Source organism: Ammospiza caudacuta, chromosome 29 (assembly GCF_027887145.1).
Source record: "Ammospiza caudacuta isolate bAmmCau1 chromosome 29, bAmmCau1.pri, whole genome shotgun sequence".
In the NCBI taxonomy this organism is placed as follows: domain Eukaryota; kingdom Metazoa; phylum Chordata; class Aves; order Passeriformes; family Passerellidae; genus Ammospiza; species Ammospiza caudacuta.
The window spans coordinates 6,443,910-6,462,150 of record NC_080621.1 but is presented as its reverse complement, the minus strand read 5'-3'; positions in this window follow the sequence as shown (position 1 = coordinate 6,462,150).

Sequence of the window (18,241 nt, the reverse complement as noted above, 5' to 3'; positions counted from 1 at the left end):
GTGAAAGCTGCCATGTTGTTGCACTTTTGTACTCCCCTTGGGATGCCTTGAACAGCTGCAGTGTGCCTGGAGCTCAGGGCTTCCTAGTTTCAAAAATCCTAGCCCTAGGCCTAAGCCTAACAGTAACCCTGGGAAGGTAAATCAGCCTGGTGTTAGGCTTCTTGCCAAGGAAAAAGCCGTGAAAGCAGCCATGTTGTGGCACTTTTGCACTCCCTTTTGGATGCCTTTCACAGCTCCAGTGTGCCTGGAACTCAGGGCTTCCTGCTTTTAAAAATCCTAGCCCTAGGCCGAACCCCAACCCTAAGACGAGAAAGGCAAATCAGCCAGGAATTGGGCATGTCCCCAAGGAAAAAGCTGTGGAGGCAGGCATGTTGTGCTACTTTTGCGCTCTTCTTGGCTAGTCCTTCGCAGCTGCTGTGTTCTTGCAACTCAGGGCTTTCTGGTTAATAGAGCCCTTACCCTAGGCGTAACTCAAACCTTAAGCCTAGGAAGGAAAATCAGCCTATGGTTCGGGATGGTCTCATGGAAATATCAGTGGTGGCAGCCAAGTTGCGTCACTTTTGCGCTCCCCTTGGGATGCCTTTCGCAGCTGCAGTGTGCCTGGAGCCCAGGGCTTCCTGGTTTTAAAAGTCCTAGGCCTAAGCCTAACAGTAACCCTAGGAAGGTAAATCAGCCGGGTATTAGGGTTCTTCCTAAGGGAAAAGCCGTGAAAGCAGCCATGTTGTGGCACTTCTGCACTCCCTTTGGGATGCCTTTGGCAGATGAAGTAAGCCTGGAACTCAGGGCTTCCTGGTTAAAGAAATCCAAGCCCTAGGCTGAACCCTAACCCTAACCCTAGGCAGATAAATCAGCCTAGGTATAGGGATGGTGCCAAGGAAAAAGCTGTGAAAGCTGCCATGTTGTTGCACTTTTGTACTCCCCTTGGGATGCCTTGAACAGCTGCAGTGTGCCTGGAGCCCAGGGCTTCCTAGTTTCAAAAATCCTAGCCCTAGGCCTAAGCCTAACAGTAACCCTGGGAAGGTAAATCAGCCTGGTGTTAGGCTTCTTGCCAAGGAAAAAGCCGTGAAAGCAGCCATGTTGTGGCACTTTTGCACTCCCTTTTGGATGCCTTTCACAGCTGCAGTGTGCCTGGAACTCAGGGCTTCCTGCTTTTAAAAATCCTAGCCCTAGGCCGAACCCCAACCCTAAGACGAGAAAGGCAAATCAGCCAGGAATTAGGCATGTCCCCAAGGAAAAAGCTGTGGAGGCAGGCATGTTGTGCTACTTTTGCGCTCTTCTTGGCTAGTCCTTCGCAGCTGCTGTGTTCTTGCAACTCAGGGCTTTCTGGTTAATAGAGCCCTTACCCTAGGCGTAACTCAAACCTTAAGCCTAGGAAGGAAAATCAGCCTATGGTTCGGGATGGTCTCATGGAAATATCAGTGGTGGCAGCCAAGTTGCGTCACTTTTGCGCTCCCCTTGGGATGCCTTTCGCAGCTGCAGTGTGCCTGGAGCCCAGGGCTTCCTGGTTTTAAAAGTCCTAGGCCTAAGCCTAACAGTAACCCTAGGAAGGTAAATCAGCCGGGTATTAGGGTTCTTCCTAAGGGAAAAGCCGTGAAAGCAGCCATGTTGTGGCACTTCTGCACTCCCTTTGGGATGCCTTTGGCAGATGAAGTAAGCCTGGAACTCAGGGCTTCCTGGTTAAAGAAATCCAAGCCCTAGGCTGAACCCTAACCCTAACCCTAGGCAGATAAATCAGCCTAGGTATAGGGATGGTGCCAAGGAAAAAGCTGTGAAAGCTGCCATGTTGTTGCACTTTTGTACTCCCCTTGGGATGCCTTGAACAGCTGCAGTGTGCCTGGAGCCCAGGGCTTCCTAGTTTCAAAAATCCTAGCCCTAGGCCTAAGCCTAACAGTAACCCTGGGAAGGTAAATCAGCCTGGTGTTAGGCTTCTTGCCAAGGAAAAAGCCGTGAAAGCAGCCATGTTGTGGCACTTTTGCACTCCCTTTTGGATGCCTTTCACAGCTCCACTGTGCCTGGAACTCAGGCCTTCCTGATTTTAAAAATCCTAGCCCTAGGCCGAACCCCAACCCTAAGACGAGAAAGGCAAATCAGCCAGGAATTAGGCATGTCCCCAAGGAAAAAGCTGTGGAGGCAGGCATGTTGTGCTACTTTTGCGCTCTTCTTGGCTAGTCCTTCGCAGCTGCTGTGTTCTTGCAACTCAGGGCTTTCTGGTTAATAGAGCCCTTACCCTAGGCGTAACTCAAACCTTAAGCCTAGGAAGGAAAATCAGCCTATGGTTCGGGATGGTCTCATGGAAATATCAGTGGTGGCAGCCAAGTTGCGTCACTTTTGCGCTCCCCTTGGGATGCCTTTCGCAGCTGCAGTGTGCCTGGAGCCCAGGGCTTCCTGGTTTTAAAAGTCCTAGGCCTAAGCCTAACAGTAACCCTAGGAAGGTAAATCAGCCGGGTATTAGGGTTCTTCCTAAGGGAAAAGCCGTGAAAGCAGCCATGTTGTGGCACTTCTGCACTCCCTTTGGGATGCCTTTGGCACATGAAGTAAGCCTGGAACTCAGGGCTTCCTGGTTAAAGAAATCCAAGCCCTAGGCTGAACCCTAACCCTAACCCTAGGCAGATAAATCAGCCTAGGTATAGGGATGGTGCCAAGGAAAAAGCTGTGAAAGCTGCCATGTTGTTGCACTTTTGTACTCCCCTTGGGATGCCTTGAACAGCTGCAGTGTGCCTGGAGCCCAGGGCTTCCTAGTTTCAAAAATCCTAGCCCTAGGCCTAAGCCTAACAGTAACCCTGGGAAGGTAAATCAGCCTGGTGTTAGGCTTCTTGCCAAGGAAAAAGCCGTGAAAGCAGCCATGTTGTGGCACTTTTGCACTCCCTTTTGGATGCCTTTCACAGCTCCACTGTGCCTGGAACTCAGGCCTTCCTGATTTTAAAAATCCTAGCCCTAGGCCGAACCCCAACCCTAAGACGAGAAAGGCAAATCAGCCAGGAATTAGGCATGTCCCCAAGGAAAAAGCTGTGGAGGCAGGCATGTTGTGCTACTTTTGCGCTCTTCTTGGCTAGTCCTTCGCAGCTGCTGTGTTCTTGCAACTCAGGGCTTTCTGGTTAATAGAGCCCTTACCCTAGGCGTAACTCAAACCTTAAGCCTAGGAAGGAAAATCAGCCTATGGTTCGGGATGGTCTCATGGAAATATCAGTGGTGGCAGCCAAGTTGCGTCACTTTTGCGCTCCCCTTGGGATGCCTTTCGCAGCTGCAGTGTGCCTGGAGCCCAGGGCTTCCTGGTTTTAAAAGTCCTAGGCCTAAGCCTAACAGTAACCCTAGGAAGGTAAATCAGCCGGGTATTAGGGTTCTTCCTAAGGGAAAAGCCGTGAAAGCAGCCATGTTGTGGCACTTCTGCACTCCCTTTGGGATGCCTTTGGCAGATGAAGTAAGCCTGGAACTCAGGGCTTCCTGGTTAAAGAAATCCAAGCCCTAGGCTGAACCCTAACCCTAACCCTAGGCAGATAAATCAGCCTAGGTATAGGGATGGTGCCAAGGAAAAAGCTGTGAAAGCTGCCATGTTGTTGCACTTTTGTACTCCCCTTGGGATGCCTTGAACAGCTGCAGTGTGCCTGGAGCCCAGGGCTTCCTAGTTTCAAAAATCCTAGCCCTAGGCCTAAGCCTAACAGTAACCCTGGGAAGGTAAATCAGCCTGGTGTTAGGCTTCTTGCCAAGGAAAAAGCCGTGAAAGCAGCCATGTTGTGGCACTTTTGCACTCCCTTTTGGATGCCTTTCACAGCTCCAGTGTGCCTGGAACTCAGGGCTTCCTGATTTTAAAAATCCTAGCCCTAGGCCGAACCCCAACCCTAAGACGAGAAAGGCAAATCAGCCAGGAATTAAGCATGTCCCCAAGGAAAAAGCTGTGGAGGCAGGCATGTTGTGCTACTTTTGCGCTCTTCTTGGCTAGTCCTTCGCAGCTGCTGTGTTCTTGCAACTCAGGGCTTTCTGGTTAATAGAGCCCTTACCCTAGGCGTAACTCAAACCTTAAGCCTAGGAAGGAAAATCAGCCTATGGTTCGGGATGGTCTCATGGAAATATCAGTGGTGGCAGCCAAGTTGCGTCACTTTTGCGCTCCCCTTGGGATGCCTTTCGCAGCTGCAGTGTGCCTGGAGCCCAGGGCTTCCTGGTTTTAAAAGTCCTAGGCCTAAGCCTAACAGTAACCCTAGGAAGGTAAATCAGCCGGGTATTAGGGTTCTTCCTAAGGGAAAAGCCGTGAAAGCAGCCATGTTGTGGCACTTCTGCACTCCCTTTGGGATGCCTTTGGCAGATGAAGTAAGCCTGGAACTCAGGGCTTCCTGGTTAAAGAAATCCAAGCCCTAGGCTGAACCCTAACCCTAACCCTAGGCAGATAAATCAGCCTAGGTATAGGGATGGTGCCAAGGAAAAAGCTGTGAAAGCTGCCATGTTGTTGCACTTTTGTACTCCCCTTGGGATGCCTTGAACAGCTGCAGTGTGCCTGGAGCCCAGGGCTTCCTGGTTTCAAAAATCCTAGCCCTAGGCCTAAGCCTAACAGTAACCCTGGGAAGGTAAATCAGCCTGGTGTTAGGCTTCTTGCCAAGGAAAAAGCCGTGAAAGCAGCCATGTTGTGGCACTTTTGCACTCCCTTTTGGATGCCTTTCACAGCTCCAGTGTGCCTGGAACTCAGGGCTTCCTGATTTTAAAAATCCTAGCCCTAGGCCGAACCCCAACCCTAAGACGAGAAAGGCAAATCAGCCAGGAATTAGGCATGTCCCCAAGGAAAAAGCTGTGGAGGCAGGCATGTTGTGCTACTTTTGCGCTCTTCTTGGCTAGTCCTTCGCAGCTGCTGTGTTCTTGCAACTCAGGGCTTTCTGGTTAATAGAACCCTTACCCTAGGCGTAACTCAAACCTTAAGCCTAGGAAGGAAAATCAGCCTATGGTTCGGGATGGTCTCATGGAAATATCAGTGGTGGCAGCCAAGTTGCGTCACTTTTGCGCTCCCCTTGGGATGCCTTTCGCAGCTGCAGTGTGCCTGGAGCCCAGGGCTTCCTGGTTTTAAAAGTCCTAGGCCTAAGCCTAACAGTAACCCTAGGAAGGTAAATCAGCCGGGTATTAGGGTTCTTCCTAAGGGAAAAGCCGTGAAAGCAGCCATGTTGTGGCACTTCTGCACTCCCTTTGGGATGCCTTTGGCAGATGAAGTAAGCCTGGAACTCAGGGCTTCCTGGTTAAAGAAATCCAAGCCCTAGGCTGAACCCTAACCCTAACCCTAGGCAGATAAATCAGCCTAGGTATAGGGATGGTGCCAAGGAAAAAGCTGTGAAAGCTGCCATGTTGTTGCACTTTTGTACTCCCCTTGGGATGCCTTGAACAGCTGCAGTGTGCCTGGAGCCCAGGGCTTCCTGGTTTCAAAAATCCTAGCCCTAGGCCTAAGCCTAACAGTAACCCTGGGAAGGTAAATCAGCCTGGTGTTAGGCTTCTTGCCAAGGAAAAAGCCGTGAAAGCAGCCATGTTGTGGCACTTTTGCACTCCCTTTTGGATGCCTTTCACAGCTCCAGTGTGCCTGGAACTCAGGGCTTCCTGATTTTAAAAATCCTAGCCCTAGGCCGAACCCCAACCCTAAGACGAGAAAGGCAAATCAGCCAGGAATTAGGCATGTCCCCAAGGAAAAAGCTGTGGAGGCAGGCATGTTGTGCTACTTTTGCGCTCTTCTTGGCTAGTCCTTCGCAGCTGCTGTGTTCTTGGAACTCAGGGCTTTCTGGTTAATAGAGCCCTTACCCTAGGCGTAACTCAAACCTTAACCCTAGGAAGGAAAATCAGCCTATGGTTCGGGATGGTCTCATGGAAATATCAGTGGTGGCAGCCAAGTTGCGTCACTTTTGCGCTCCCCTTGGGATGCCTTTCGCAGCTGCAGTGTGCCTGGAGCCCAGGGCTTCCTGGTTTTAAAAGTCCTAGGCCTAAGCCTAACAGTAACCCTAGGAAGGTAAATCAGCCGGGTATTAGGGTTCTTCCTAAGGGAAAAGCCGTGAAAGCAGCCATGTTGTGGCACTTCTGCACTCCCTTTGGGATGCCTTTGGCAGATGAAGTAAGCCTGGAACTCAGGGCTTCCTGGTTAAAGAAATCCAAGCCCTAGGCTGAACCCTAACCCTAACCCTAGGCAGATAAATCAGCCTAGGTATAGGGATGGTGCCAAGGAAAAAGCTGTGAAAGCTGCCATGTTGTTGCACTTTTGTACTCCCCTTGGGATGCCTTGAACAGCTGCAGTGTGCCTGGAGCCCAGGGCTTCCTAGTTTCAAAAATCCTAGCCCTAGGCCTAAGCCTAACAGTAACCCTGGGAAGGTAAATCAGCCTGGTGTTAGGCTTCTTGCCAAGGAAAAAGCCGTGAAAGCAGCCATGTTGTGGCACTTTTGCACTCCCTTTTGGATGCCTTTCACAGCTCCAGTGTGCCTGGAACTCAGGGCTTCCTGCTTTTAAAAATCCTAGCCCTAGGCCGAACCCCAACCCTAAGACGAGAAAGGCAAATCAGCCAGGAATTAGGCATGTCCCCAAGGAAAAAGCTGTGGAGGCAGGCATGTTGTGCTACTTTTGCGCTCTTCTTGGCTAGTCCTTCGCAGCTGCTGTGTTCTTGCAACTCAGGGCTTTCTGGTTAATAGAGCCCTTACCCTAGGCGTAACTCAAACCTTAAGCCTAGGAAGGAAAATCAGCCTATGGTTCGGGATGGTCTCATGGAAATATCAGTGGTGGCAGCCAAGTTGCGTCACTTTTGCGCTCCCCTTGGGATGCCTTTTGCAGCTGCAGTGTGCCTGGAGCCCAGGGCTTCCTGGTTTTAAAAGTCCTAGGCCTAAGCCTAACAGTAACCCTAGGAAGGTAAATCAGCCGGGTATTAGGGTTCTTCCTAAGGGAAAAGCCGTGAAAGCAGCCATGTTGTGGCACTTCTGCACTCCCTTTGGGATGCCTTTGGCAGATGAAGTAAGCCTGGAACTCAGGGCTTCCTGGTTAAAGAAATCCAAGCCCTAGGCTGAACCCTAACCCTAACCCTAGGCAGATAAATCAGCCTAGGTATAGGGATGGTGCCAAGGAAAAAGCTGTGAAAGCTGCCATGTTGTTGCACTTTTGTACTCCCCTTGGGATGCCTTGAACAGCTGCAGTGTGCCTGGAGCCCAGGGCTTCCTAGTTTCAAAAATCCTAGCCCTAGGCCTAAGCCTAACAGTAACCCTGGGAAGGTAAATCAGCCTGGTGTTAGGCTTCTTGCCAAGGAAAAAGCCGTGAAAGCAGCCATGTTGTGGCACTTTTGCACTCCCTTTTGGATGCCTTTCACAGCTCCAGTGTGCCTGGAACTCAGGGCTTCCTGATTTTAAAAATCCTAGCCCTAGGCCGAACCCCAACCCTAAGAGGAGAAAGGCAAATCAGCCAGGAATTAGGCATGTCCCCAAGGAAAAAGCTGTGGAGGCAGGCATGTTGTGCTACTTTTGCGCTCTTCTTGGCTAGTCCTTCGCAGCTGCTGTGTTCTTGCAACTCAGGGCTTTCTGGTTAATAGACCCTTACCCTAGGCGTAACTCAAACCTTAACCCTAGGAAGGAAAATCAGCCTATGGTTCGGGATGGTCTCATGGAAATATCAGTGGTGGCAGCCAAGTTGCGTCACTTTTGCGCTCCCCTTGGGATGCCTTTCGCAGCTGCAGTGTGCCTGGAGCCCAGGGCTTCCTGGTTTTAAAAGTCCTAGGCCTAAGCCTAACAGTAACCCTAGGAAGGTAAATCAGCCGGGTATTAGGGTTCTTCCTAAGGGAAAAGCCGTGAAAGCAGCCATGTTGTGGCACTTCTGCACTCCCTTTGGGATGCCTTTGGCAGATGAAGTAAGCCTGGAACTCAGGGCTTCCTGGTTAAAGAAATCCAAGCCCTAGGCTGAACCCTAACCCTAACCCTAGGCAGATAAATCAGCCTAGGTATAGGGATGGTGCCAAGGAAAAAGCTGTGAAAGCTGCCATGTTGTTGCACTTTTGTACTCCCCTTGGGATGCCTTGAACAGCTGCAGTGTGCCTGGAGCCCAGGGCTTCCTAGTTTTAAAAATCCTAGCCCTAGGCCTAAGCCTAACAGTAACCCTGGGAAGGGAAATCAGCCTGGTGTTAGGCTTCTTGCCAAGGAAAAAGCCGTGAAAGCAGCCATGTTGTGGCACTTTTGCACTCCCTTTTGGATGCCTTTCACAGCTGCAGTGTGCCTGGAACTCAGGGCTTCCTGATTTTAAAAATCCTAGCCCTAGGCCGAACCCCAACCCTAAGACGAGAAAGGCAAATCAGCCAGGAATTAGGCATGTCCCCAAGGAAAAAGCTGTGGAGGCAGGCATGTTGTGCTACTTTTGCGCTCTTCTTGGCTAGTCCTTCGCAGCTGCTGTGTTCTTGCAACTCAGGGCTTTCTGGTTAATAGAGCCCTTACCCTAGGCGTAACTCAAACCTTAAGCCTAGGAAGGAAAATCAGCCTATGGTTCGGGATGGTCTCATGGAAATATCAGTGGTGGCAGCCAAGTTGCGTCACTTTTGCGCTCCCCTTGGGATGCCTTTCGCAGCTGCAGTGTGCCTGGAGCCCAGGGCTTCCTGGTTTTAAAAGTCCTAGGCCTAAGCCTAACAGTAACCCTAGGAAGGTAAATCAGCCGGGTATTAGGGTTCTTCCTAAGGGAAAAGCCGTGAAAGCAGCCATGTTGTGGCACTTCTGCACTACCTTTGGGATGCCTTTGGCAGATGAAGTAAGCCTGGAACTCAGGGCTTCCTGGTTAAAGAAATCCAAGCCCTAGGCTGAACCCTAACCCTAACCCTAGGCAGATAAATCAGCCTAGGTATAGGGATGGTGCCAAGGAAAAAGCTGTGAAAGCTGCCATGTTGTTGCACTTTTGTACTCCCCTTGGGATGCCTTGAACAGCTGCAGTGTGCCTGGAGCTAAGGGCTTCCTAGTTTTAAAAATCCTAGCCCTAGGCCTAAGCCTAACAGTAACCCTGGGAAGGTAAATCAGCCTGGTGTTAGGCTTCTTGCCAAGGAAAAAGCCGTGAAAGCAGCCATGGTGTGGCACTTTTGCACTCCCTTTTGGATGCCTTTCACAGCTCCAGTGTGCCTGGAACTCAGGGCTTCCTGATTTTAAAAATCCTAGCCCTAGGCCGAACCCCAACCCTAAGACGAGAAAGGCAAATCAGCCAGGAATTAGGCATGTCCCCAAGGAAAAAGCTGTGGAGGCAGGCATGTTGTGCTACTTTTGCGCTCTTCTTGGCTAGTCCTTCGCAGCTGCTGTGTTCTTGCAACTCAGGGCTTTCTGGTTAATAGAGCCCTTACCCTAGGCGTAACTCAAACCTTAACCCTAGGAAGGAAAATCAGCCTATGGTTCGGGATGGTCTCATGGAAATATCAGTGGTGGCAGCCAAGTTGCGTCACTTTTGCGCTCCCCTTGGGATGCCTTTCGCAGCTGCAGTGTGCCTGGAGCCCAGGGCTTCCTGGTTTTAAAAGTCCTAGGCCTAAGCCTAACAGTAACCCTAGGAAGGTAAATCAGCCGGGTATTAGGGTTCTTCCTAAGGGAAAAGCCGTGAAAGCAGCCATGTTGTGGCACTTCTGCACTCCCTTTGGGATGCCTTTGGCAGATGAAGTAAGCCTGGAACTCAGGGCTTCCTGGTTAAAGAAATCCAAGCCCTAGGCTGAACCCTAACCCTAACCCTAGGCAGATAAATCAGCCTAGGTATAGGGATGGTGCCAAGGAAAAAGCTGTGAAAGCTGCCATGTTGTTGCACTTTTGTACTCCCCTTGGGATGCCTTGAACAGCTGCAGTGTGCCTGGAGCCCAGGGCTTCCTAGTTTCAAAAATCCTAGCCCTAGGCCTAAGCCTAACAGTAACCCTGGGAAGGGAAATCAGCCTGGTGTTAGGCTTCTTGCCAAGGAAAAAGCCGTGAAAGCAGCCATGTTGTGGCACTTTTGCACTCCCTTTTGGATGCCTTTCACAGCTCCAGTGTGCCTGGAACTCAGGGCTTCCTGATTTTAAAAATCCTAGCCCTAGGCCGAACCCCAACCCTAAGACGAGAAAGGCAAATCAGCCAGGAATTAGGCATGTCCCCAAGGAAAAAGCTGTGGAGGCAGGCATGTTGTGCTACTTTTGCGCTCTTCTTGGCTAGTCCTTCGCAGCTGCTGTGTTCTTGGAACTCAGGGCTTTCTGGTTAATAGAGCCCTTACCCTAGGCGTAACTCAAACCTTAAGCCTAGGAAGGAAAATCAGCCTATGGTTCGGGATGGTCTCATGGAAATATCAGTGGTGGCAGCCAAGTTGCGTCACTTTTGCGCTCCCCTTGGGATGCCTTTCGCAGCTGCAGTGTGCCTGGAGCCCAGGGCTTCCTGGTTTTAAAAGTCCTAGGCCTAAGCCTAACAGTAACCCTAGGAAGGTAAATCAGCCGGGTATTAGGGTTCTTCCTAAGGGAAAAGCCGTGAAAGCAGCCATGTTGTGGCACTTCTGCACTCCCTTTGGGATGCCTTTGGCAGATGAAGTAAGCCTGGAACTCAGGGCTTCCTGGTTAAAGAAATCCAAGCCCTAGGCTGAACCCTAACCCTAACCCTAGGCAGATAAATCAGCCTAGGTATAGGGATGGTGCCAAGGAAAAAGCTGTGAAAGCTGCCATGTTGTTGCACTTTTGTACTCCCCTTGGGATGCCTTGAACAGCTGCAGTGTGCCTGGAGCTAAGGGCTTCCTAGTTGCAAAAATCCTAGCCCTAGGCCTAAGCCTAACAGTAACCCTGGGAAGGTAAATCAGCCTGGTGTTAGGCTTCTTGCCAAGGAAAAAGCCGTGAAAGCAGCCATGTTGTGGCACTTTTGCACTCCCTTTTGGATGCCTTTCACAGCTCCAGTGTGCCTGGAACTCAGGGCTTCCTGATTTTAAAAATCCTAGCCCTAGGCCGAACCCCAACCCTAAGACGAGAAAGGCAAATCAGCCAGGAATTAGGCATGTCCCCAAGGAAAAAGCTGTGGAGGCAGGCATGTTGTGCTACTTTTGCGCTCTTCTTGGCTAGTCCTTCGCAGCTGCTGTGTTCTTGGAACTCAGGGCTTTCTGGTTAATAGAGCCCTTACCCTAGGCGTAACTCAAACCTTAAGCCTAGGAAGGAAAATCAGCCTATGGTTCGGGATGGTCTCATGGAAATATCAGTGGTGGCAGCCAAGTTGCGTCACTTTTGCGCTCCCCTTGGGATGCCTTTCGCAGCTGCAGTGTGCCTGGAGCCCAGGGCTTCCTGGTTTTAAAAGTCCTAGGCCTAAGCCTAACAGTAACCCTAGGAAGGTAAATCAGCCGGGTATTAGGGTTCTTCCTAAGGGAAAAGCCGTGAAAGCAGCCATGTTGTGGCACTTCTGCACTCCCTTTGGGATGCCTTTGGCAGATGAAGTAAGCCTGGAACTCAGGGCTTCCTGGTTAAAGAAATCCAAGCCCTAGGCTGAACCCTAACCCTAACCCTAGGCAGATAAATCAGCCTAGGTATAGGGATGGTGCCAAGGAAAAAGCTGTGAAAGCTGCCATGTTGTTGCACTTTTGTACTCCCCTTGGGATGCCTTGAACAGCTGCAGTGTGCCTGGAGCCCAGGGCTTCCTAGTTTCAAAAATCCTAGCCCTAGGCCTAAGCATAACAGTAACCCTGGGAAGGTAAATCAGCCTGGTGTTAGGCTTCTTGCCAAGGAAAAAGCCGTGAAAGCAGCCATGGTGTGGCACTTTTGCACTCCCTTTTGGATGCCTTTCACAGCTCCAGTGTGCCTGGAACTCAGGGCTTCCTGATTTTAAAAATCCTAGCCCTAGGCCGAACCCCAACCCTAAGACGAGAAAGGCAAATCAGCCAGGAATTAGGCATGTCCCCAAGGAAAAAGCTGTGGAGGCAGGCATGTTGTGCTACTTTTGCGCTCTTCTTGGCTAGTCCTTCGCAGCTGCTGTGTTCTTGCAACTCAGGGCTTTCTGGTTAATAGAGCCCTTACCCTAGGCGTAACTCAAACCTTAAGCCTAGGAAGGAAAATCAGCCTATGGTTCGGGATGGTCTCATGGAAATATCAGTGGTGGCAGCCAAGTTGCGTCACTTTTGCGCTCCCCTTGGGATGCCTTTCGCAGCTGCAGTGTGCCTGGAGCCCAGGGCTTCCTGGTTTTAAAAGTCCTAGGCCTAAGCCTAACAGTAACCCTAGGAAGGTAAATCAGCCGGGTATTAGGGTTCTTCCTAAGGGAAAAGCCGTGAAAGCAGCCATGTTGTGGCACTTCTGCACTCCCTTTGGGATGCCTTTGGCAGATGAAGTAAGCCTGGAACTCAGGGCTTCCTGGTTAAAGAAATCCAAGCCCTAGGCTGAACCCTAACCCTAACCCTAGGCAGATAAATCAGCCTAGGTATAGGGATGGTGCCAAGGAAAAAGCTGTGAAAGCTGCCATGTTGTTGCACTTTTGTACTCCCCTTGGGATGCCTTGAACAGCTGCAGTGTGCCTGGAGCCCAGGGCTTCCTAGTTTCAAAAATCCTAGCCCTAGGCCTAAGCCTAACAGTAACCCTGGGAAGGTAAATCAGCCTGGTGTTAGGCTTCTTGCCAAGGAAAAAGCCGTGAAAGCAGCCATGTTGTGGCACTTTTGCACTCCCTTTTGGATGCCTTTCACAGCTCCAGTGTGCCTGGAACTCAGGGCTTCCTGCTTTTAAAAATCCTAGCCCTAGGCCGAACCCCAACCCTAAGACGAGAAAGGCAAATCAGCCAGGAATTAGGCATGTCCCCAAGGAAAAAGCTGTGGAGGCAGGCATGTTGTGCTACTTTTGCGCTCTTCTTGGCTAGTCCTTCGCAGCTGCTGTGTTCTTGCAACTCAGGGCTTTCTGGTTAATAGAGCCCTTACCCTAGGCGTAACTCAAACCTTAAGCCTAGGAAGGAAAATCAGCCTATGGTTCGGGATGGTCTCATGGAAATATCAGTGGTGGCAGCCAAGTTGCGTCACTTTTGCGCTCCCCTTGGGATGCCTTTCGCAGCTGCAGTGTGCCTGGAGCCCAGGGCTTCCTGGTTTTAAAAGTCCTAGGCCTAAGCCTAACAGTAACCCTAGGAAGGTAAATCAGCCGGGTATTAGGGTTCTTCCTAAGGGAAAAGCCGTGAAAGCAGCCATGTTGTGGCACTTCTGCACTCCCTTTGGGATGCCTTTGGCAGATGAAGTAAGCCTGGAACTCAGGGCTTCCTGGTTAAAGAAATCCAAGCCCTAGGCTGAACCCTAACCCTAACCCTAGGCAGATAAATCAGCCTAGGTATAGGGATGGTGCCAAGGAAAAAGCTGTGAAAGCTGCCATGTTGTTGCACTTTTGTACTCCCCTTGGGATGCCTTGAACAGCTGCAGTGTGCCTGGAGCCCAGGGCTTCCTAGTTTCAAAAATCCTAGCCCTAGGCCTAAGCCTAACAGTAACCCTGGGAAGGCAAATCAGCCTGGTGTTAGGCTTCTTGCCAAGGAAAAAGCCGTGAAAGCAGCCATGTTGTGGCACTTTTGCACTCCCTTTTGGATGCCTTTCACAGCTCCAGTGTGCCTGGAACTCAGGGCTTCCTGCTTTTAAAAATCCTAGCCCTAGGCCGAACCCCAACCCTAAGACGAGAAAGGCAAATCAGCCAGGAATTAGGCATGTCCCCAAGGAAAAAGCTGTGGAGGCAGGCATGTTGTGCTACTTTTGCGCTCTTCTTGGCTAGTCCTTCGCAGCTGCTGTGTTCTTGCAACTCAGGGCTTTCTGGTTAATAGAGCCCTTACCCTAGGCGTAACTCAAACCTTAAGCCTAGGAAGGAAAATCAGCCTATGGTTCGGGATGGTCTCATGGAAATATCAGTGGTGGCAGCCAAGTTGCGTCACTTTTGCGCTCCCCTTGGGATGCCTTTCGCAGCTGCAGTGTGCCTGGAGCCCAGGGCTTCCTGGTTTTAAAAGTCCTAGGCCTAAGCCTAACAGTAACCCTAGGAAGGTAAATCAGCCGGGTATTAGGGTTCTTCCTAAGGGAAAAGCCGTGAAAGCAGCCATGTTGTGGCACTTCTGCACTCCCTTTGGGATGCCTTTGGCAGATGAAGTAAGCCTGGAACTCAGGGCTTCCTGGTTAAAGAAATCCAAGCCCTAGGCTGAACCCTAACCCTAACCCTAGGCAGATAAATCAGCCTAGGTATAGGGATGGTGCCAAGGAAAAAGCTGTGAAAGCTGCCATGTTGTTGCACTTTTGTACTCCCCTTGGGATGCCTTGAACAGCTGCAGTGTGCCTGGAGCCCAGGGCTTCCTAGTTTCAAAAATCCTAGCCCTAGGCCTAAGCCTAACAGTAACCCTGGGAAGGTAAATCAGCCTGGTGTTAGGCTTCTTGCCAAGGAAAAAGCCGTGAAAGCAGCCATGTTGTGGCACTTTTGCACTCCCTTTTGGATGCCTTTCACAGCTCCAGTGTGCCTGGAACTCAGGGCTTCCTGATTTTAAAAATCCTAGCCCTAGGCCGAACCCCAACCCTAAGACGAGAAAGGCAAATCAGCCAGGAATTAGGCATGTCCCCAAGGAAAAAGCTGTGGAGGCAGGCATGTTGTGCTACTTTTGCGCTCTTCTTGGCTAGTCCTTCGCAGCTGCTGTGTTCTTGCAACTCAGGGCTTTCTGGTTAATAGAGCCCTTACCCTAGGCGTAACTCAAACCTTAAGCCTAGGAAGGAAAATCAGCCTATGGTTCGGGATGGTCTCATGGAAATATCAGTGGTGGCAGCCAAGTTGCGTCACTTTTGCGCTCCCCTTGGGATGCCTTTCGCAGCTGCAGTGTGCCTGGAGCCCAGGGCTTCCTGGTTTTAAAAGTCCTAGGCCTAAGCCTAACAGTAACCCTAGGAAGGTAAATCAGCCGGGTATTAGGGTTCTTCCTAAGGGAAAAGCCGTGAAAGCAGCCATGTTGTGGCACTTCTGCACTCCCTTTGGGATGCCTTTGGCAGATGAAGTAAGCCTGGAACTCAGGGCTTCCTGGTTAAAGAAATCCAAGCCCTAGGCTGAAGCCTAACCCTAACCCTAGGCAGATAAATCAGCCTAGGTATAGGGATGGTGCCAAGGAAAAAGCTGTGAAAGCTGCCATGTTGTTGCACTTTTGTACTCCCCTTGGGATGCCTTGAACAGCTGCAGTGTGCCTGGAGCCCAGGGCTTCCTAGTTTCAAAAATCCTAGCCCTAGGCCTAAGCCTAACAGTAACCCTGGGAAGGTAAATCAGCCTGGTGTTAGGCTTCTTGCCAAGGAAAAAGCCGTGAAAGCAGCCATGTTGTGGCACTTTTGCACTCCCTTTTGGATGCCTTTCACAGCTCCAGTGTGCCTGGAACTCAGGGCTTCCTGATTTTAAAAATCCTAGCCCTAGGCCGAACCCCAACCCTAAGACGAGAAAGGCAAATCAGCCAGGAATTAGGCATGTCCACAAGGAAAAAGCTGTGGAGGCAGGCATGTTGTGCTACTTTTGCGCTCTTCTTGGCTAGTCCTTCGCAGCTGCTGTGTTCTTGCAACTCAGGGCTTTCTGGTTAATAGAGCCCTTACCCTAGGCGTAACTCAAACCTTAAGCCTAGGAAGGAAAATCAGCCTATGGTTCGGGATGGTCTCATGGAAATATCAGTGGTGGCAGCCAAGTTGCGTCACTTTTGCGCTCCCCTTGGGATGCCTTTCGCAGCTGCAGTGTGCCTGGAGCCCAGGGCTTCCTGGTTTTAAAAGTCCTAGGCCTAAGCCTAACAGTAACCCTAGGAAGGTAAATCAGCCGGGTATTAGGGTTCTTCCTAAGGGAAAAGCCGTGAAAGCAGCCATGTTGTGGCACTTCTGCACTCCCTTTGGGATGCCTTTGGCAGATGAAGTAAGCCTGGAACTCAGGGCTTCCTGGTTAAAGAAATCCAAGCCCTAGGCTGAACCCTAACCCTAACCCTAGGCAGATAAATCAGCCTAGGTATAGGGATGGTGCCAAGGAAAAAGCTGTGAAAGCTGCCATGTTGTTGCACTTTTGTACTCCCCTTGGGATGCCTTGAACAGCTGCAGTGTGCCTGGAGCCCAGGGCTTCCTAGTTTCAAAAATCCTAGCCCTAGGCCTAAGCCTAACAGTAACCCTGGGAAGGTAAATCAGCCTGGTGTTAGGCTTCTTGCCAAGGAAAAAGCCGTGAAAGCAGCCATGTTGTGGCACTTTTGCACTCCCTTTTGGATGCCTTTCACAGCTCCAGTGTGCCTGGAACTCAGAGCTTCCTGATTTTAAAAATCCTAGCCCTAGGCCGAACCCCAACCCTAAGACGAGAAAGGCAAATCAGCCAGGAATTAGGCATGTCCCCAAGGAAAAAGCTGTGGAGGCAGGCATGTTGTGCTACTTTTGCGCTCTTCTTGGCTAGTCCTTCGCAGCTGCTGTGTTCTTGGAACTCAGGGCTTTCTGGTTAATAGAGCCCTTACCCTAGGCGTAACTCAAACCTTAACCCTAGGAAGGAAAATCAGCCTATGGTTCGGGATGGTCTCATGGAAATATCAGTGGTGGCAGCCAAGTTGCGTCACTTTTGCGCTCCCCTTGGGATGCCTTTCGCAGCTGCAGTGTGCCTGGAGCCCAGGGCTTCCTGGTTTTAAAAGTCCTAGGCCTAAGCCTAACAGTAACCCTAGGAAGGTAAATCAGCCGGGTATTAGGGTTCTTCCTAAGGGAAAAGCCGTGAAAGCAGCCATGTTGTGGCACTTCTGCACTCCCTTTGGGATGCCTTTGGCAGATGAAGTAAGCCTGGAACTCAGGGCTTCCTGGTTAAAGAAATCCAAGCCCTAGGCTGAACCCTAACCCTAACCCTAGGCAGATAAATCAGCCTAGGTATAGGGATGGTGCCAAGGAAAAAGCTGTGAAAGCTGCCATGTTGTTGCACTTTTGTACTCCCCTTGGGATGCCTTGAACAGCTGCAGTGTGCCTGGAGCCCAGGGCTTCCTAGTTTCAAAAATCCTAGCCCTAGGCCTAAGCCTAACAGTAACCCTGGGAAGGTAAATCAGCCTGGTGTTAGGCTTCTTGCCAAGGAAAAAGCCGTGAAAGCAGCCATGTTGTGGCACTTTTGCACTCCCTTTTGGATGCCTTTCACAGCTCCAGTGTGCCTGGAACTCAGGGCTTCCTGATTTTAAAAATCCTAGCCCTAGGCCGAACCCCAACCCTAAGACGAGAAAGGCAAATCAGCCAGGAATTAGGCATGTCCCCAAGGAAAAAGCTGTGGAGGCAGGCATGTTGTGCTACTTTTGCGCTCTTCTTGGCTAGTCCTTCGCAGCTGCTGTGTTCTTGGAACTCAGGGCTTTCTGGTTAATAGAGCCCTTACCCTAGGCGTAACTCAAACCTTAACCCTAGGAAGGAAAATCAGCCTATGGTTCGGGATGGTCTCATGGAAATATCAGTGGTGGCAGCCAAGTTGCGTCACTTTTGCACTCCCCTTGGGATGCCTTTCGCAGCTGCAGTGTGCCTGGAGCCCAGGGCTTCCTGGTTTTAAAAGTCCTAGGCCTAAGCCTAACAGTAAACCTAGGAAGGTAAATCAGCCGGGTATTAGGGTTCTTCCTAAGGGAAAAGCCGTGAAAGCAGCCATGTTGTGGCACTTCTGCACTCCCTTTGGGATGCCTTTGGCAGATGAAGTAAGCCTGGAACTCAGGGCTTCCTGGTTAAAGAAATCCAAGCCCTAGGCTGAACCCTAACCCTAACCCTAGGCAGATAAATCAGCCTAGGTATAGGGATGGTGCCAAGGAAAAAGCTGTGAAAGCTGCCATGTTGTTGCACTTTTGTACTCCCCTTGGGATGCCTTGAACAGCTGCAGTGTGCCTGGAGCCCAGGGCTTCCTAGTTTCAAAAATCCTAGCCCTAGGCCTAAGCCTAACAGTAACCCTGGGAAGGTAAATCAGCCTGGTGTTAGGCTTCTTGCCAAGGAAAAAGCCGTGAAAGCAGCCATGTTGTGGCACTTTTGCACTCCCTTTTGGATGCCTTTCACAGCTCCAGTGTGCCTGGAACTCAGGGCTTCCTGCTTTTAAAAATCCTAGCCCTAGGCCGAACCCCAACCCTAAGACGAGAAAGGCAAATCAGCCAGGAATTAGGCATGTCCCCCAGGAAAAAGCTGTGGAGGCAGGCATGTTGTGCTACTTTTGCGCTCTTCTTGGCTAGTCCTTCGCAGCTGCTGTGTTCTTGCAACTCAGGGCTTTCTGGTTAATAGAGCCCTTACCCTAGGCGTAACTCAAACCTTAAGCCTAGGAAGGAAAATCAGCCTATGGTTCGGGATGGTCTCATGGAAATATCAGTGGTGGCAGCCAAGTTGCGTCACTTTT